Consider the following 20,655-nt stretch of genomic DNA (forward strand, 5'->3'; position numbering starts at 1 on the left):
CGAGACACAGAGTTTAGATGATTCAGGGTCCCACCTCTAGAAACAGTTTCGTGACTCACGGTCTTAACTCTAGACACACAGTGAGTCACTAAACTCTGTCCCAGCTCCAGACACACTGAGTTTAGTGACTCAGTCCCAGCTCTAGACACACCGAGTTTAATGACTCACCGTCCCAGCTCTAGACACACAGTTTAGTGACTCACGGTCCCAATTCTAGACTCACAGAGTTTAGTGACTCACGGCCCCAGCTGTAGACACTGAGTTTAGCGACTCATGCTCCCAACTATAGACACAACATTTAGTGACTCACGGTCCCAGCTCTCGACACACGTCGTTTAGTGACTCACGCTCTTAACTCTAGACAGAGTTTAGTGACTCACGGTCCCAACTCCAGACACAAAGAGTTGAGTTACTCACGGCCACAGCTCTAGACACAGAGTTTAGTGACTCACGGTCCGAGTTCTAGACACACTGAATATAGTGACTCACGGTCCCAGCTGTAGACACAGAGTTTAGTGACTCATGGTCCCAGCTGAAGACACACTGAGTTTAGTGACAAATGGTCCCAGCTATAGACACACTGAGTTTAGTGACAAATGGTCCCAGCTGTAGACACACTGAGTTTAGTGACAAACGGTCCCAGCTCTAGACACAGTTTAGTGACTCGTGGTCCCAGCCCGAGACACAGAGTTTAGGTGATTCAGGGTCCGAACTCTAGAAACAGTTTAGTGACTCACTGTCTTAACTCTAGACACACAGTGAGTCACTAAACTCTGTCCCAGCTCTAGACACACTGAGTTTAGTGACTCACAGTCCCAGCTCTAGACACACCGTGTTTAGTGACTCACAGTCCCAACTCTAGACCCACAGAGTTTAGTTACTCACTGTCCCAGCTCTAGACACACCGAGTTTAGTGACTAAGGGTCCCAGCTATAGACAGTTTAGTGACTTACAGTCCCAGCTATAGACACAGAATTTAGTGACTCACTGTCTCAGCTCTCGACACACGTCGTTTAGTGACTCACGCTCTTAACTCTAGACAGAGTTTAGTGACTCACGGTCCCAACTCCAGACACAAAGAGTTGAGTTACTCACGGCCACAGCTCTAGACACAGAGTTTAGTGACTCACGGTCCGAGTTCTAGACACACTGAGTATAGTGACTCACGGTCCCAGCTGTAGACACAGAGTTTAGTGACTCATGGTCCCAGCTGAAGACACACTGAGTTTAGTGACAAATGGTCCCAGCTATAGACACACTGAGTTTAGTGACAAATGGTCCCAGCTGTAGACACACTGAGTTTAGTGACAAACGGTCCCAGCTCTAGACACAGTTTAGTGACTCGTGGTCCCAGCCCGAGACACAGAGTTTAGGTGATTCAGGGTCCGAACTCTAGAAACAGTTTAGTGACTCACTGTCTTAACTCTAGACACACAGTGAGTCACTAAACTCTGTCCCAGCTCTAGACACACTGAGTTTAGTGACTCACAGTCCCAGCTCTAGACACACCGTGTTTAGTGACTCACAGTCCCAACTCTAGACCCACAGAGTTTAGTTACTCACTGTCCCAGCTCTAGACACACCGAGTTTAGTGACTAAGGGTCCCAACTCTAGACACACCGAGTTTAGTTATTCATGGTCCCAGCTATAGACAGTTTAGTGACTTACAGTCCCAGCTATAGACACAGAATTTAGTGACTCACTGTCTCAGCTCTAGACACACAGAGTTTAGTGACTCACGGTCCCAGATGTAGACACAGAATTTAGTGACTCACTGTCTCAACTCTAGACCCACATAGTTTATTGACTTACGGTCCCAGCTGTAGACACGGAATTTGTTGACTCACGGTCCCAGCTCTAGACACACCGAGTTTAGTGACTCACGGTCTTAACTCTAGACGGAATTTAGTGACGCACGGTCCCAGATATAGACACACCGAGTTTAGTGACTCACGGTCCCAGCTGCAGACACAGAATTTCGTGACTCACAGTCCCAGCTGTATACACACCGAGTTAGTGACTCATGGCTCCAGCAATAGACACAGTTTAGCGACTCACGGCCCCAACTCTAGACCCACAGAGTTTAGTGACTCACGGTCTTGACTCCAGACACATTGAGTTTAGTGACTCACGGTCCCAGCTCTAGACACACTGAGTTTAGTTACTCATGGTCCCAGCTGTAGACAGACTTTCATGACTTACAGTCCCAGCTATAGACACACTGAGTTTAGCGACTCACGGCCCCCATTCTAGACCCACAGAGTTTAGTGACTCACGGTCTTAACTCTAGACAGAGTTTCGTGACTCATGGTCCCAGCTCTAGACACAAAGAGTTTAGCGACTCATGGCACCATCTTTAGACACAGTTTAGTGACTCACAGTTCCAACTCTCGACACAGTTTAGTTATTCACTAACCGAGCTGTAGACACAGTGTTTAGTGACTCACGGCCCCAACTCTAGACACGCAGAGTTTAGCGACTCTCGGTTTCAGCTATAGACACAGACTTTCGTGACTCACTGTCTCAGCTCTAGACCCATAGAGTTTAGTGACTCATGGTTCCAGCAATAGACACAGTTTAGTGACTCGTGGTCCCAGCCCGAGACACAGAGTTTAGGTGATTCAGGGTCCGAACTCTAGAAACAGTTTAGTGACTCACTGTCTTAACTCTAGACACACAGTGAGTCACTAAACTCTGTCCCAGCTCTAGACACACTGAGTTTAGTGACTCACAGTCCCAGCTCTAGACACACCGTGTTTAGTGACTCACAGTCCCAACTCTAGACCCACAGAGTTTAGTTACTCACTGTCCCAGCTCTAGACACACCGAGTTTAGTGACTAAGGGTCCCAACTCTAGACACACCGAGTTTAGTTATTCATGGTCCCAGCTATAGACAGTTTAGTGACTTACAGTCCCAGCTATAGACACAGAATTTAGTGACTCACTGTCTCAGCTCTAGACACACAGAGTTTAGTGACTCACGGTCCCAGATGTAGACACAGAATTTAGTGACTCACTGTCTCAACTCTAGACCCACATAGTTTATTGACTTACGGTCCCAGCTGTAGACACAGAATTTGTTGACTCACGGTCCCAGCTCTAGACACACCGAGTTTAGTGACTCACGATCTTAACTCTAGACGGAATTTAGTGACTCACGGTCCCAGATATAGACACACCGAGTTTAGTGACTCACGGTCCCAGCTGCAGACACAGAATTTCGTGACTCACAGTCCCAGCTGTATACACACCGAGTTAGTGACTCATGGCTCCAGCAATAGACACAGTTTAGCGACTCACGGCCCCAACTCTAGACCCACAGAGTTTAGTGACTCACGGTCTTCACTCCAGACACATTGAGTTTAGTGACTCACGGTCCCAGCTCTAGACACACTGAGTTTAGTTACTCATGGTCCCAGCTGTAGACAGACTTTCATGACTTACAGTCCCAGCTATAGACACACTGAGTTTAGCGACTCACGGCCCCCATTCTAGACCCACAGAGTTTAGTGACTCACGGTCTTAACTCTAGACAGAGTTTCGTGACTCATGGTCCCAGCTCTAGACACAAAGAGTTTAGCGACTCATGGCACCATCTTTAGACACAGTTTAGTGACTCACAGTTCCAACTCTCGACACAGTTTAGTTATTCACTAACCGAGCTGTAGACACAGTGTTTAGTGACTCACGGCCCCAACTCTAGACACACAGAGTTTAGCGACTCTCGGTTTCAGCTATAGACACAGACTTTCGTGACTCACTGTCTCAGCTCTAGACCCATAGAGTTTAGTGACTCATGGTTCCAGCAATAGACACAGTTTAGTGACTCACGGTCCCAGCTGTAGACATATAGTTTAGTGACTCATGGTCTTGACTCCAGACACACAGGGCTTAATGACTAAGGGTCCCAACTCTGGACACACCGAGTTTAGTTACTCATGGTCCCAGCTATAGACAGAGTTTAGTTACTTACAGTCCCAGCTTTTGACACGTAATTTAGTGACCCACTGTCTCAGCTCTAGACACACAGAGTTTAGTGACTCACGGTCTTGACTCCAGACACAGAGTTTATTGACTCACGGTCCCAGCTGTATACACACTGAGTTTAGTGACTCACGGCCCCAACTCTAGACACACATCGTTTAGCGACTCACGGTCTTAACTCTAGACAGAGTTTCGTGACTCATGGTCCCAGCTCTAGACACACTAAGTTTAGCGACTCAAGGCCCCATCTTTAGACACAGTTTAGTGACTTACAGTTCCAACTCGACACAGTTTAGTCATTCACTAACCGAGTTGTATAGACACAGGGTTTAGTGACTCACGGCCCCAACTCTAGACCCACTGAGTTTAGCGACTCTCGGTCCCAGCTATAGACACAGAATTTCGTGACTCACTGTCTCAGCTCTAGTCCCATAGAGTTTAGTGACTCATGGCTCCAGCAATAGACACAGTTTAGTGACTCACTGTCCTAGCTGTAGACATATAGTTTAGTGACTCACGGTCTTGACTCCAGACACAGAGTTTAGTGACTCATGGTCCCAGCTATAGACACACCGAGTTTAGTGACTCACGGTACCAGCTCTAGACACATTTTAGTGACTCACAGTCCCAACTCTAGACCCACAGAGTTTACTGTTTCACGGTCCCAACTTTAGACAGTTTAGTGACTCATGGTCGCAGCTCTAAACACGGAATTTAGTGACTAACGACCCCAGCTCTAGACACAGTTTAGTGACTCACAGTCCCAGCTCTAGACGCAGGATTGAGAAGGCTGGGTGTGACGAATAATAGCCAGCACGCATGGAACTTCTCACCAGACTTCATCAAGGGGGGGTTCCCTGCTAAAAACACAACAATCAACCAAGTCCGTTACGAGCAAACATTCCCACCAGTGACCAACCAACGTGATTTTAGTGTTATTGCACTTGTTACTCAGGAAACAGTCTCGCTACTCTTAATTGTTGCGATTGGCTTTGGTGCCTTGGCGATTGTTCAAGTGTTCGTGTTACAAATGTTATTCATCTGTTTTTTGTTACCTGCGAAAATCGAAATGTAATGTTCCCAGGAATTAGCGCGTTCTGTTGTGAAAGAACGAGGCACGCGATTCAGGTGTTCGGGACAAATTTCTGGCCGAACGTTTGGTCCTCAGCCGAGCGCTTTTGAATCTGGGCCTTTCATGCCTGCCCAGCGGTCAGGTTCTGGAACGTCGGCCATGCGCTGTTTGTGCCAAAGTGTGTGGAATAAACGCTGCTGGCAGTGAGCGGACCGAGGTCGATGCAGGAAGTCGCCTCGCGTTTTTTGAGTGCGAGTGAAAAAAACATAACATTTTATTTTTACCAGGTAAGGGCCCCACTGAGCTATGCAGGTGTTTTTCAGAAGCCACCGGGCTATTACAATTGATAGCTCAATGAAGTGGCTCATCGATGTGGAAATGTATGGCAGCAGCAGCCAACTCTAAACGCGTGATGTTGGTTCTAAATGCGGAGGGAAAACTGGCATGACGCGGAGAAAGTAGCCGCAACCAAGCGGAGAGAGAGACGCAAACTCCAAATATATAGCAGTCCGGGTCAGGATCGAACCCACGACCTCTATACCAGGCGAGGGATTTAACATCTGGCTACCGTGGCGCCACTGCAGACCCCCCCCCCCAACTCGGTCAGATTTCTCAAGAGACGGCCCAGGCAACAGATCTCGGTGCAAGTGCAAACTCCTGCCGCCCGAACACAGACGTCAAGTCCCAGGCTGTCCCGAGTTAGGTGGCAACCCTTTCCCAGTGCGTCTGCAATGGGGATTTTACTCAGTGGCGGCGCGCAACTTGCAACCGGACCTCGAGATGCCGCAGAGAGTTGGCGGCGTGGCTCGAGTCGGCACTGAGAGACAGGCAGTCGTGGGCAAAGGACGGAAGGAAGGCCTTGAGACGGGGCAGGGCAGTAGCGTCACGAGGGTGGGGGGGGGCTTTGCATCCCCGTGGTGGCCAAAGCTAAGAGTTAGGAGGCCCCCCTTACAGCGTTAAATGTTCAAGACCGTGAGCATAACGACGATGTGATTGGGGCAAGAGAAGCCACGATATGGAAGAGCCTGGGGTGCGACCGTGCAAAGAGACATCAAATATTGGGGTCTTCCATCTGCCCGGTTGCCAATCCCTGAGCTGACAATGTGGTCACCCCGACACTAAGACAGGGCATCAACAGCACTTGTGGCATGAGGGGGTCGTGGCTCGGGTCCCACGGTACCCATGCGCCACCCGGTGGCTCCCAGACGTAACAATTCGCAGCCCTTGCTGCTGCTCCGCTCGCTTCGCGATCAGTACTCGGATGACGCGAAAGTGGAGACAAATCAAGGGTTGAAGGGCGACTCCACCAACTCGGCCCACGGTGAGAACCATCAACCCTCACCATCCACATCACGATCCACCACGCATCAACATCCACCCTCCGTCAACATCCACCCTCCATCACCATCCACCACATGTCACCCTCCATCATACATGAACATTCACCATTCACCACAAATGACCTTCCACCCTCCATCGCCATCCTCTCTGCATCACCAGCCATCCTCCACAACCATTCATCATCCACCCTCACCAACACCATCCACCATCACTGTCCCAACTACTCGCTCCGCTGCCCACCAGAGCCACACTCAACTCTACTCACAGGAACGACACGAGACATGTTTTTTTTATGAATGTCACGAGACACGCTTTATGGAATCTCCACTCCGCAGCGACTCGGGGTGGGGTCCTCTAATTTGTGAGTGGCTGATGGATGTGCTGGTGAGGCTGAGAGGAAGTGGTGGTGGTGGTAGGGAGAGGATACCGGTGAGGTTGGAGATGGTCAGAGGTTGGTGGTGGTGAGAAGCGGGTGGTAAGAGGCCTTGGCGGCGGTGAACGGTGGCGGCGCTGAGAGGCGGTGGTGGTGGTGAGAGGCTGTGGTGGTTGTAAGAGGTGGTGGTGAGAGGCGGTGAGGTGGCGGTGCTGAGAGGAGGTGGTGGTGAGATGTTATGGTGCTGAGAGGCGGTAGTGGTGGTGGTGAGAGGCGGTAGTGGTGAGAGGTAGAGGGGTGTAGCTGCTATACAATGGAGGAAGAAGAACGAACTCACTGTTTAGGAATGGAGGCAGAGGAGCGAAGCTGCTGCTAGAGAATTAAGAGAATGTGTGGGTGCAGAATTTATTTCCCACCGTACACAAACCGTATATATTATTGAACACCCTTGATTGACACGGTAGAAATGCCTCTAGAAACGCCCGAATGAAGACCAACTGCAAGGTATTCAAGACATGGTTACGCCTGCCATCATCTGGTGGACATGTGCAGTACAGGCACTCCTCTCCTTCCGAACATTCGACTTATGAACTTTCAGAGATACTAACAAACAAGTCCGTATGCCCAGTTGCCTGCTCGCACCGAGAGTTGCAAGTTTAACTGCCGCACAATAGATGGCTGTGGTGGCAAATACGTCTGCAGAACATGAAGATGCCACTGTGGCATCTACGTCTGCAGAACATGAAGAACCAGTGTCATCAACATCTACAAAGCATGAAGAACCAGTAGCATCTACATCTGCAGAACGTGAAGAACCAGTGACATCTGCATCTGCAGAACGTGACGAACCAGTGGCATCTGCAGAAAATGAAGAACCAGTAGCATCTACGTCTGCAGAACGTGAAGAACCAGTGGCATCTACATCTGCAGAACTTTGAAGAACCAGTGGCATCTACATCTGCAAAACGTGACATCTGCATTTATAGAATGTGAATAACCAGTGGCATCTACATCTGCAGAAAATGAAGAACCAGGTGGCATCGACGTCTGCAGAACATGAAGAACCAGTTGCATCTACATCTGCAAAGCGTGAAGAACTTGTGGCATCTACATCTGCAAAACATGAAGAAGCAGTGGCATCTACATCTGAAAAGCGTGATAATCCAGTGGCATCTACATCTGCAGAACGTGAGGAACGAGTGGCATCTAAATCTGCAAATAATGAACCAATGGAATATACATGTGTGGAACATGAAGAACCGTTGACATCTGCAGAATGTGGAGAACCAGTGGCATCTAAATCTGTAAATAAGAAAAACCAGTGGCATTTACATCTGCAAAGCATGAAGAACCAGTGGCATCTGCAGAACATGAAGAAACAGTAGCATCTACATCTGCAAAGTATGAAGAAGCAGTGGCATCTACATCTGCAGAACGTGAAGAACTAGTGGAATCTACGTTTGTTTGCAGAACGTGAAGAACTAGTGGCACCTACATATGCAGAACGGGAAGAACCAGTGGCATCTACATCTGCTGAACATAAAGAACAAGGTGGCATCTACGTTTGCAGAACGTGAAGAACCAGTGGCATCTACATCTGCAGAACGTGAGAAACGAGTGGCATCTACATCTGCAGGGCGTGAAGAACCAGAGGCATCTACATCTAAAGAACATGAAGAACCAGTGGCATCTAACATCTGAAAAGCATGAAGGAGCATTGACATCTACATCTGCAGATTATGATGAACCGTTGACATCTGCCGAACGTGAAGAACTAGTGTCATCTACATCTTCAGAACGTAACGAACCAGTGGCACCTATATCTGCAGAACATGAAAAACCAGTCTCATCTACATTTGCAAAGCATGAAGAACCAGTGGCATCTACATCTGCAAAACATGAAAAACCAGTGACATCTACTTCTGCACAACATAAAGAACCAGTAGCATCTACATCTGAAGAACGTAAATAACCAGTGGAATCTACATCTGCAGAACATGAAGAACCTGTGTCATCTACATCTGTATAATATGATAAATCAGTGGCATCTACATCTGCAGAGCGTGAAGAACCAGTTGCATCTACATCTGAAGAACATGAAGATCAAGTGGCATCTACATCTGCAGAACATGAAGAAGCAGTAGCATCTACATCTGCAAAGCATGAAGAACCAGTGGCATCTACGTTTGCAGAACGTGAGGAACGAGTGGCATCTACATCTGCAGGGCGTGAAGAACCAGAGACATCTACATCTGAAGAACATGAAGAACCAGTGGCATCTACATCTGAAAAGCATGAAGAACCATTGACATCTACAGACTATGAAGAACCGTTGACATCTGCCAAACGTGAAGAACTAGTGGCATCTACAACTGCAGAACGTGAGGAACGAGTGGCATCTACATCTGCAGGATGTGAAGAACCAGAGGCATCTACATCTGCAAGGCATGAAGAACCCGTGGCATCTACATCTGCAAAACATGAAGAACCAGTGGCATCTACTTCTGCACAACATGAAGAACCAGTGGCATCTACATCTGAAGAACGTGAAGAACCAGTGACATCTACATCTTCAGAACGTGAAGAGCCAATGGCATCTACATCTGCAAAAGAAATAAGAACCAGTGGAATCCTGCATCTGCAAAGCATGAGGAACTAGTGCACTATATAACATGAGAAAGCAGTGGCATCTAAATCTGAAAAGCATGATAACCCAGTAGCATCTACATCTGCAAAGCGTGAAGAACCAGTGGCATCGACGTCTGGAGAACATGAAGAACAAGTGGCTTCTACATCTGCAAAGCATGAAGAACCAGTGAAATCTACATTTCCAGAACATGAACAACCAGTACCCTCTGCATCTGCAGAACGTGGAGAACCAGTGGCATCTAAATCTGCAAATAATGTGGAATATACATTTGCAGAACATGAAGAACCGGTGACATCTGCATCTGCAGAACAGAAAGAACCAGTGGCATCTACATCTGCAAAGCATTAAGAACCAGTGGAATCTACATCTGCAGAATATGAAGATACATTGGCATCTGCATGTGCAAAGCATGGGGAACCAGTAGCATCTACATCTGCAGAACGCGAAGAACCAGTGGCATCGACGTTTGCAAAGCATAAAAAACCAGTGACATCTACATCTGCATAACATGAACAATCGTGATAATACAATGAAGAATATGTAATTTATTCCATTATGCTAATGTGTGCAATTTATTGATAATTAGGCTCGGCTTTGTTGTCTCGGGTGTATTACAAATTGTGATAATACAATTGTAATGTACAGTGAGGGAAAAAAGTATTTGATCCCCTGCTGATTTTGTACGTTTGCCCACTGACAAAGAAATGATCAGTCTATAATTTTAATGGTAGGTGTATTTGGGTGAGAACCTCCTTCCCTCAGCCAGGGCATTGAAAATGGGTCGTGGATGGGTATTCCAGCATGACAATGACCCAAAACACACGGCCAAGACAACAAAAGAGTGGCTCAAGAAGAAGCACATTAAGGTCCTGGAGTGGCCTAGCCAGTCTCCAGACCTTAATCCCATAGAAAATCTGTGGAGGGAGCTGAAGGTTCGAGTTGCCAAACGTCAGCCTCGAAACTTAATGACTTGGAGAAGATCTGCAAAGAGGAGTGGGACAAAATCCCTCCTGAGATGTGTGCAAACCTGGTGGTCAACTACAAGCAACATCTGACCTCTGTGATTGCCAACAAGGGTTTTGCCACCAAGTACTAAGGGGTCAAATTCTAGATTTGAAGCTTTCGTGACTGCAAGGATTCATATTCTTAGGTTTTTTCGGTAAAGTCACGTAGGTAAAACATTAAAATTAATAAAAGTAAAATAAAATAAAAATCACGACGTTTCGGAGGCAACACAAGCTTCCGTCTTCAGGTGGAACCGTCACAGCCACGACAGCTGTATCAAGTAAATGAGAGATTGCAGGAGCTACCACTCCGTTTATACAATGGTTGGAGAGGGGGGAAGGGCCAGGTACAGCACACTTTTTATTCATATGGCAAGGTGAGGCTTAAGAGGGTGAGCCTTTGTTATGGAGAGGTACGGTTTGTGACTCAACCTGTGACAAGGAGAAAACAACTGAACATGGTAAACCTGTAATAGTTGTCTGTCAAATAAGATTGGCCAAATAAGTGTAGTTAAATCTTTTTTGCATGGTTAATCACATCTTTCCAATGATTACTCAGTTTGTAACCATCATCACGGTTAAAATTATGTCTGTGTTTGTATATTTGTTTTCCGAGACCAAGGTTCTCTGCAAACCTCCTGGCTACCATCAAAGGTTTGTACACGAAGCCATACAAATATACAAACACAGACATAATTTCAACCGTGATGATGGTTACAAACTGAGTAATCATTGGAAAGATGTGATTAACCATGCAAAAAAGATTTAACTACACTTATTTGGCCAATCTTATTTGACAGACAACTGACAGGTTTACCATGGTCAGTTGTTTTCTCCTTGTCACAGGTTGAGTCACAAACCGTACCTCTCCATAACAAAGGCTCACCCTCTTAAGCCTCACCTTACCATATGAATAAAAAGTGTGCTGTACTTGGCCCTTCCCCCCTCTCCAACCATTATATAAACGGAGTGGTAGCTCCTGCAATCTCTCATTTACTTGATACAGCTGTCGTGGCTGTGATGGTTCCACCTGACGACGGAAGCTTGTGTTGCCTCCGAAACGTCGTGATTTTTATTTTATTTTACTTTTATTAATTTTAATGTTTTACCTACGTGACTTTACCGAAAAAACCTAAGAATATAAGGGGTCAAATACTTATTTCCCTCATTAAAATGCAAATCAATTTATAACATTTTTGACATGCGTTTTTCTGGATTTTGTTGTTGTTATTCTGTCTCTCACTGTTCAAATAAACCTACCATTAAATTATAGACTGATCATTTCTTTGTCAGTGGGCAAACGTACAAAATCAGCAGGGGATCAAATACTTTTTTCCCTCACTGTAGCTCTCAGAGACGCCGTCTTGTCTTCTGTATATTTACTATGAATAAAGTCCAACAACAACTCAACACGTAACTGCGTGTGAATATGTACACTTGGGTATTGATACAACTCTTTTCTTCTGAGATAACATAGCTTCCAATCTTAAGGCGACTCGCAGACGATGGAAACGACCCGAACCAATGCGACGGCAGTTCCCCACCACAGGCAGCCCCAAGCCTCCGCTAACGCTGCTATTAATGCTCGGCCGCTCCGGCCACACCCTGAGCCTCAATCCTCCTCACCGCACCTGGCCCTGCCGCTCACGTCCTTCTCAGACTTCCCCCCATTGGATCCCGTCTCATGAATCCTCATGAACTCGTCCTTCCCTGCCATTGGCTCCCGTCTCATGAATAGCTCGTCCATTTGCAACCATGGTCCCGGGGAGCCACACTGTCCCGCCATCGCTCCGCACTGTCATTACACAATGATTCTCGCTTCATCTTTTACTGGATATGTTATAAGTGTAATTATGGCAGGTCTCAGAATTCAGATCTCACCGCAGGATAGAGTTCTTATAATTAAGATTATTATACATGAACTTAGGAAGGAAACACTCAGACACTTCTGTGTTAAGCAACTTAATATCTAAAAACACTCTAATTAAGAGAAAACCTCTCCGTGATGCGTGGCTTTTGCCGACGCAGAACTCCCTATAAAAGTGCCTGTCATGGGGGCAATTCCCAGTCTGCCACTCGCAGAACTGATTTGCGTGTTATGTATTCTTGCTTATATCTGAAATTCTCCCACCTCGGCGCGTCTTCTCACAAAGGACCGGAATTCCTTTTGATTTCGCTCTCAGCCTGTGGGAACAGCTGCTTAGTTGCCCCTCAGAGTGTTTGACTGGTTTTACAGCTTTCCGCAATAATTTATCTGGAAACGCGAGGGCGGGGGGGTGTCCCTTTTGTCCAGGTTATCGCCATGTTTCCGTTCACTCGTCACGAAATAGTTAAGAGAAGAAAATTATTCTTTTACACCTCTAAAAGCTTGGTACCGTACCACTTTCCGCAGTTTTGACTCTGCAAGTGACTCAAAGTACATTTTGAGCAGTGGTTACAGCACTCACGTCGCGGTTTGGGGAGGCGCCCCCTGCATACATACCATGTGCTGTGTTAGCTGCTGGAGAGGCTCTAATCCTACGGAATATCTAATATCTTGGCCATGTGTGATTGACCTATTTCGCATTGTATCTCTTCTGAATGACCCTAGGTTTAATACATTCATAATTATTATTCTGTTTATGCTTAACCAAGATTTGTGGTAGATGTTACCAAGGGTATTCCGAGGGTTTTTATTAACCTTTGTTCCCCGTCTGTATCGCCAGGGATCCGTGCTTCTTATGATCAAGTTATATTTTGATATCCTGACGTTGAGATATAGCTAAGCTTCGAACTTACTGTTGTATTTTAAAACCCCAGCCAGTCTGCAATGGTCAACTGCCCCTGGCTGGTTCTCGCCATCCGGGGAGATCCGTGACCCCTGCTGTTTGTTCGGTGTACATGTTATTGTATGGCATTTTCCTCTTGATGTCAGTTTTGGAATTTACCGCAGAATCTCATTAGCCCCCCCCCCCCCCTTGGCACCGTTTTTTTTATTACATTTAGAACCTCCCCAGCTGTACCTTGTGTGGTGAGGCAGGGGAGGGTGACTCACCTTTTCCGTGCCCCAGCGCTACATCCAGATCAAACTTATAAAAAAATAGGCAGAATCATTCTTAATATAATTTTTTGTTAAATGCATATATACAGCAGTGCTATGGCGCTGCAGTTGTACCGCGAGGTTTGCCCATATGGGGGGGGAGGGCGCTACAGCACTAAGCCGGGTTTGACCTCCCCACTCGGCACCGCGTCCACTGCCCGCGGCTCATGTCTCCAGTCGGCAGTGCGGCGCGGGTTTGGATCGGGTCGCGCTGTTACCACGGACGCGAGAGGGACTCCGCAGCGATGCGGTGTCGATGTCCACCGCATTTCATTACACAAAGCTACCGACACGACTTGAACACGCAACTCCGCGTCCACGCTGATTATGTTATTTATCGAGTGTGCATATTGGTTATATTATTTAGCTAGTGTCCTTGTTGGTTAGGTTATCTAGTGAGTGTCCATCTTCGTTAGGTTATTTATCGAGTGTCCATCTTGGTTAGGTTATTTAGCAAGTGTCCATCTTGGTTAGGTTATTTAGCGAGTGTCCATCTTGGTTAGGTTATTTAGCAGGTTTCCATGTTGGTCAGGTTATTTAAGGGCCGTCCATAAAGGACGTCACGCACCTACGGGGGGAGGGGGGGTTTGAGAAATGTGACGTCACATCAAAATGCGCAACTTTAAATATAAACAACACGTTCTACTTAATTCAATTGAATTGTTATAACAACATTAATTTGGATACATTTTCATTATTAACTATTTGATTATTTAAATTTACTAAGGTCACCTTTTATTTATTCGATGAAGGAGCATTTTTTTTCTTCATGGGAGAATGGAGAAGCATACATTTTGTAACATTTTTGAATGATTGTTATAAAATATTTAGATTTTAATGATTCTACCAGGACTTTTCATTCTGTGGAATGAATATGTGATTGTTATAATTGTACTCTCCATTTTTCTTCGTTCTACTACGAAGTTTCAAGTATTTTTTCTAATTAGAATTACTTTTAATATTTGATAATTATAAGATAATTTCAATATAATATTCTGAACATCTGCAGTTTTAGTTAGACATTGAATATTTTCAAGTTAATTTTATGCAAATTTTTTTCCAACGCCACCTTTTTAATACATGTGTTGTGGGTACAAACTTGTCTTCCTCTTGGAGGCAACACATTTATTAACAGTAAACGCAATAACAGTTGTCCCTGACACGAAGGGGTACGCCCCCTTCCACCCGATATCCGGGCTAGCGTGTCCTATTCAATTCGGGACTACACTCTCTATCGGGTCCTCTGCTACCGGGACCTAGGGGAGGCTATTCTGACCCGACCTTGCCAGGGTCTCCGGGTCTCACCCCTGGCCCACTCGAACCCGGCTCTGACAAGAGCCTCGGTTGAGGGGTCCCAGGGCTCTAGACTTGAGATGTCGTCGGTTCTTCGAGTGGACAACAACTGCCGGTTCCATTGAGAGGACCGGCTTTTACTGGTAGGAACGAAGTGGACCAGCCTACAACAGATTATATCATCCGTCCGTTTGTCCGTCCGTCCGTCCGTGTAGCAACAGCGCCCCCTACTGCAAACACTTGGCATGACCCTACAAAAACCTTTAGACTCAGTGACGCTTTCCTGGCTAAACAAGTGTAACATTCCCTTATAATTCCCTCAGATAGCTTTTAATTAAAACATTTAAATTAATGCGGCTTTCCTGGCTAAACAAGTGTAACATTCCCTTATAATTCCCTGAGATAGCTTTTAATTAAAACTTTTAAATTCAAATTTAACTCACAGCGCCCTAAAGCCTACAGCTAGGCCTAAAGCCTCGAACTACGCCTCAAACTCTCCCTTCGTATCGTACCCCCGCGTGTGTGCAAGGGAGTTAATGTTTAACAATGTTACATTCCCTGATGCTTTTAAATAGAAACATTTAAATTTAAAGCTTCAACATAAATAATCAAAACATTTACATTTAAAATTAACTCACGGCGGCCTAAAGCCTACAGCTAGGCCTAAAGACTAGAAATAGGCCTCAAACTCTCCCTTCGTATCGTATCCCCGCGTGTGTGAAAGGGAGTTAATGTTTAACAATGTTACATTCCCTGATGTTTTTAAATAGAAACATTTACATTTAAAGCTTTTACATAAATAATTAAAACTTTTAAATTAAAAATTAACTCACAGCGGCCTATAACGCCTACAGCTAGGCCTAAAGCCTAGAACTAGTCCTCACACTCTCCCTTCGTATCGTCGGATTCGGTGTAGCAACATCGCCCCCTACTGCAAACACTTGGCAGGACCCTACAAAAACCTTTAGACTCAGTGGGGCTTTCCTGGCTAAACAAGTGTAATAATACATTATGTTTATATTCTTTGGTTATTCGTTCCTACCAGCCCACCCCGCAGGGTCCTGTTATACACGAGTCGGGGCTCACTCCGCCCCTATCCGGGGTCCACCCCTCCGGTCACGAGATACCCAGGGGGGGGGGATTACCTTGGCTTTACTGCCACTCAACCTACTAAGCCTCCCATCCGCCCCCTGTTGACCTATTGGCGTAGTAGCAGGCTAACTTTCACGTAGCGCTTGAATAATGGCGCGACACATGTTTTCTCCTACAACATGAGAGTGCAGCGCCACATTAAATACGCACTACAGTGGCAATAGTTTTAAGTGATTTGAAGCATGTTTTATTTTCAAAATGGAAATATGGTTTGGGGGGGGGCAGAGCTTTGTGACGTCATATTTGAGGGGGGTCTGACTTTTTGTGACGCCGTGTGACGAGGGGGGGAGGGGGGTCAAAACTCGGCCAAAATCGCGTGACGTCATTTATGGACGGCCCCTTAGCTGGCGAGGCCTGCCTCTCAGGGTTCAGGTCCCATTCCCACCACCACCACCAGAGGTCGCTGGGACGAGGCCACGCACCGACCCGGCCCCTCGTGGCGGGAGGGGACGATGCTACGCAGAGGCGTAGCTAGGATATTTTGCGCCCGGGGACGAACTATTAAATTGGCGCCCCCCACTCCCCCCCCGTTTAATCACATTTTCCTATTACATCGAATAAGGAATAACAATTTAAATTTTAATGAAACATTGTATTTAAAAAAGCAAATTTATAGAAATTATATTACATGGCTCACTCAGTCACTGTCGTAGACTGGTTGACAGTCTACAAAAGATACATTTTTCTTGATTTCACTGTCACAAACTGGTCAATCACGTAATCAAAATCTGTTTTTTCCAATGTTTCTCTTTCAACGCTAAGAAGAGCAAGATCGCTGAGACGATCTTGTCCCATTGAAGCACGCAAATACGACAAAATAAGTTTCAATTTGCTGAATGACCGCTCACAGCATGCAATAAAAACTGCTATTGTTAATAAAATTTGCAGTGAAATTCGCAAATTCGGAAATATGTCGTCTCCATAAAACACAATAAAACCAAGAAGATCCAAAGGAGTTTCTGGTAGAACTTCATTCCGGTTACTGAGCAGCATTTTGCAATCTCCAATTTCTGTGAAAAGTTCGTGGCCATTGATGTCGGTGTCATAGAAATTTCCAAAATCTGTGCAATTTCGACGAATTGCATCGACATCTGTGTCGGATAGAAGAGTTTTGACGTCCAGCAGAAATCCAAATTTTGTGTTCAGGTCTTTTAGCCGTAAAAACCGTGTTGACATCTCCTGTTGAAGTCGATAAAATACACTCTTCATAACGCGTACAATTTCTTCTTCTGCTGAAAGTCCTGCATCTCTTGCCAGTTTTCCTGGCATCTTCTGATGTCGCCTAATTCTTCTGTCCACATCGATCCCCCAGGCTGTGCATCTTGTTTTGGCATTTTCTACAGCAACTTGGCTCAAATCATCACGATGCTTGACAAATGCATGCTTCAAAGATTCAAGATCAGTTGCTGTTTCCTTGAAATTCATAGTAGGATCCTGTAAGCGCTTCTGAACACGATCAGTTTTTCCAAGAATGACATTCCAGAAATGTAATAAAACTATGAAGTTAAAATTTAATGTGCATGTCTGTAACTGTTCTGCATCACTTCTGGTTTCAGGCGTCATAGTTACGTCCTCCGAGAATGTGTCTAGCAGCCCTACTAGTTCATCCAGTGCTTCACAGATAGCTTTAACAGTTTCTGATCGTGCACTCCAGCGTGTTTCAGGCCGTCGTAGTTTCCGCCACCAACAAATAGGCCAGTGACTAAGGCTGAAAGACTGCGCCTTTCTGTTGTTTGGGACGTTCTTCCATGTAAGTTGTTAATAGGCGCGCGTACCAAAATGTAATTACATGACATGTAGGCTGTTTGTGGCGGGATATATAAACTTTTAGGTTGAGGTGTAGATTTGTGCAGTAGTTTCAGGCTGCCGCGCCCGCTGCAATAAGTTATAATGTAACGTTGTAAGCCTCATTTTGGCGCCCCTTTACCTTGGCGCCCGGGGACATATGTACCCCCTGCCCCCCCCTAGCTACGCCTCTGATGCTACGGGTTATTGACGAATGTATTGATGGTAACTTGCCGTCCGTGTACCATGCTGCCAAAGCAGCGTCACCTCAATGATCTTCAGTCATTGATAGATTTGTCCACGAGAGGGCGCCGCGTGCCCGTGCATTGCAGTGACATCGGCATGGCCAAGCTCGAGCCAACGCGTTACGGAGTCCTGAGCTGAACCAGGGTCCCATGTCTCACAGAGTGGGTCCCTGCCAATAACATCTAGCAGTTCACCAGTATTGGTTCAAGCAAGCCTGACTGCTGATGAGACACTGGAGCGTCGTAGCTTGCCCCACGGTGTTGCTTGTGTTGAATCAATTCTGCTGATGAGATGCACTCTCAGAAGGTTGTTGTGGGCTGACGGGATGAGTAGGGGTCGAATCACTCGCACTGTGTGTGTGGACATGAGGCAATGAGGATGGAGGCTGCTTGCTCTGCCTCGCTCATTATCGTCTTCCTTGTAAAGCAGTAGCTGTAGTTGGGCGTTTGTTCATAAGAGGGCAGCACGTGACTGGTGCAGAACCTATAGAGCACATACAGGCTGCTAAAAAAAAATGTAACACTTCGGAGAATTTGCAGCAATACCACAAGAAATGTGCCTCCGGGCTCTGGAAACCACCTGGGGAAGATCCCAGGCATGTGTTGACAATGATGGCAAACAAGTGGAAACTCTTTGACTTTTTGAAGCTATTAACATACATTTGTTATCATGTTACAGTGTGTTCTCTGTTCTATTTCCATTAAAAACGATAGTCCCATATAAGTGTTAACATATATTTTTGAAGCACCCTGTATATCTATCTTAACCCTTTAGCCCTGACTCTATAGCCCTGATCCTATCCTATTGTAATAAAGGTCGTGGAAGCAACTTCTGGAATCCGGTCTTTATTTGTCTTTCGTTCACAACACTCCTATCTTACTCCTTCACGCTGCTGACAGACAGCATGAAAGGGATAGAGAGAGAGACACGCGCGGCCACGTGGCAGCCTGGACCCCGCTCCAGCGTGGCCTCACCCTCCGTTCGTTCCAGATCTGACCACGTGTTGTTCGTCTCCACCCCTTTTAATACCCGGGTCACGTGGTACCTTTCCACCAATCCTGGTTAACCTCTATGGAATCTTCTAGACTCCATCGTACGCTCCCCGGACCACGCCCCTGACTCGTCCCCCCATTGGCTGTGGCTAAAGCCAGCAGAACCAATTCTCTACTTACAGATGTCACCTTCCCATTACGTCAGGGCCACGCCCCTAGACTTCCCCCCATTGGCTATGGGCCAGGACCGGCAGAGCCAATCATCGTAACGAGGTGTGATCCATCAGCAACCCGGATATATCCTCACATTACACTATGATGCCCATATATCCACCTGAACACAATAGCCCTAACCCTTTACCCGTAACCCTCAGCCTAACCCCCGAACAGCTAACCCCTAACCTAAACCCAACCGAGACCTAACCTAACCCTAACCGTAACCTAACCATAACCCCTAATACCCAACCTTAATCGACCTCCAACCCTCACCTAACCCTAACCCAAAACTAACCTAAATCCTAACCCCTTACCTTAATCTTACACCAACCCTAACCTAACCCTAACCTAACCCTGACCCTTACACTAAACTCTAACCCTACCCTAACCCCTAACCTCTAAGCCCTAACCCTAACCTCGAATCACTAACCCCTAACCCTGACCCACAAACCCTAACCCTGAACCCTTTTCCTAACCCCTAACTTTTAAACCCTAACCTTAACCCAAAACAATAACCCTAACCTAACCCATAACCCTTACACCTAACCAAAACCTAACCCGAACATAACCCTTAACCCTAACCCTAAATATTCTATAGGTCTAAAAAAAACCCTTGTCAAACCCCAAACCCTAACCTCTAAACCCTAACCCAAAACCAAAACCCTGACTTAACCCTTAACCCCAACCCAACCCAATTCTAACCTAACCTTACCCTAACCCTACCTAACCCTAAACCTCACCCTAACCCTTAACCCATAACCTGAACCTCTAATTCTAACCTAACCCTAACCCAGAAATTTAACCTAACCCTAACTGTTACTTACCCAACCCTCATTTAACCCTAACCTAACCCCAACTCCTAACATTAACCCCTAACCTTAACCTAACGCCTAACCTGACCTTAACCCCTAAACTCTAACCATAATCTAACCCTAACCCAACCCTAACCTACCTTAACCTAACCCTACCTAACCCTAACCTAACACTACCTAACCACTAACCCTAACCCCTAACCCATAACCCTAAACCCGAACCCTAACCCCAACCCCAACCCCAACCCTTAACCCTAAACCCTAAACCCTATACCCCTAACCCCTCACCCTAACCTCTAACCCAAACCCAACCCCCTTACCTCTAACCACTATCCCTAACCCCTAATCCATAACCCCCAAATTCCTAACCCCTAACCCTTAACCTAACCCCTATACCAGCTCTATCCTAACCCTAAACCATGAATCCTAAACCATGACCCTTAACCTAGCCTCTAACGCTAACCTATCCCTAAGCCCTAATTCATAACTCTGACCCCTAAGCCTAACTCTTAACCATAACTGCTAAGCCCTAAACCTGACCCACAAGCCCTAATCCCTAACCCCAACCTCTAACCTCTAAACCCTAACCCTGAACCTGACCCTAACCTGAAACCAAAACCCAAGCCCAAAGCTAACCCCAACACCTAAGCATAAC

Source organism: Lampetra fluviatilis, chromosome 51 (assembly GCF_964198595.1).
Source record: "Lampetra fluviatilis chromosome 51, kcLamFluv1.1, whole genome shotgun sequence".
In the NCBI taxonomy this organism is placed as follows: Eukaryota; Metazoa; Chordata; class Hyperoartia; order Petromyzontiformes; family Petromyzontidae; genus Lampetra; species Lampetra fluviatilis.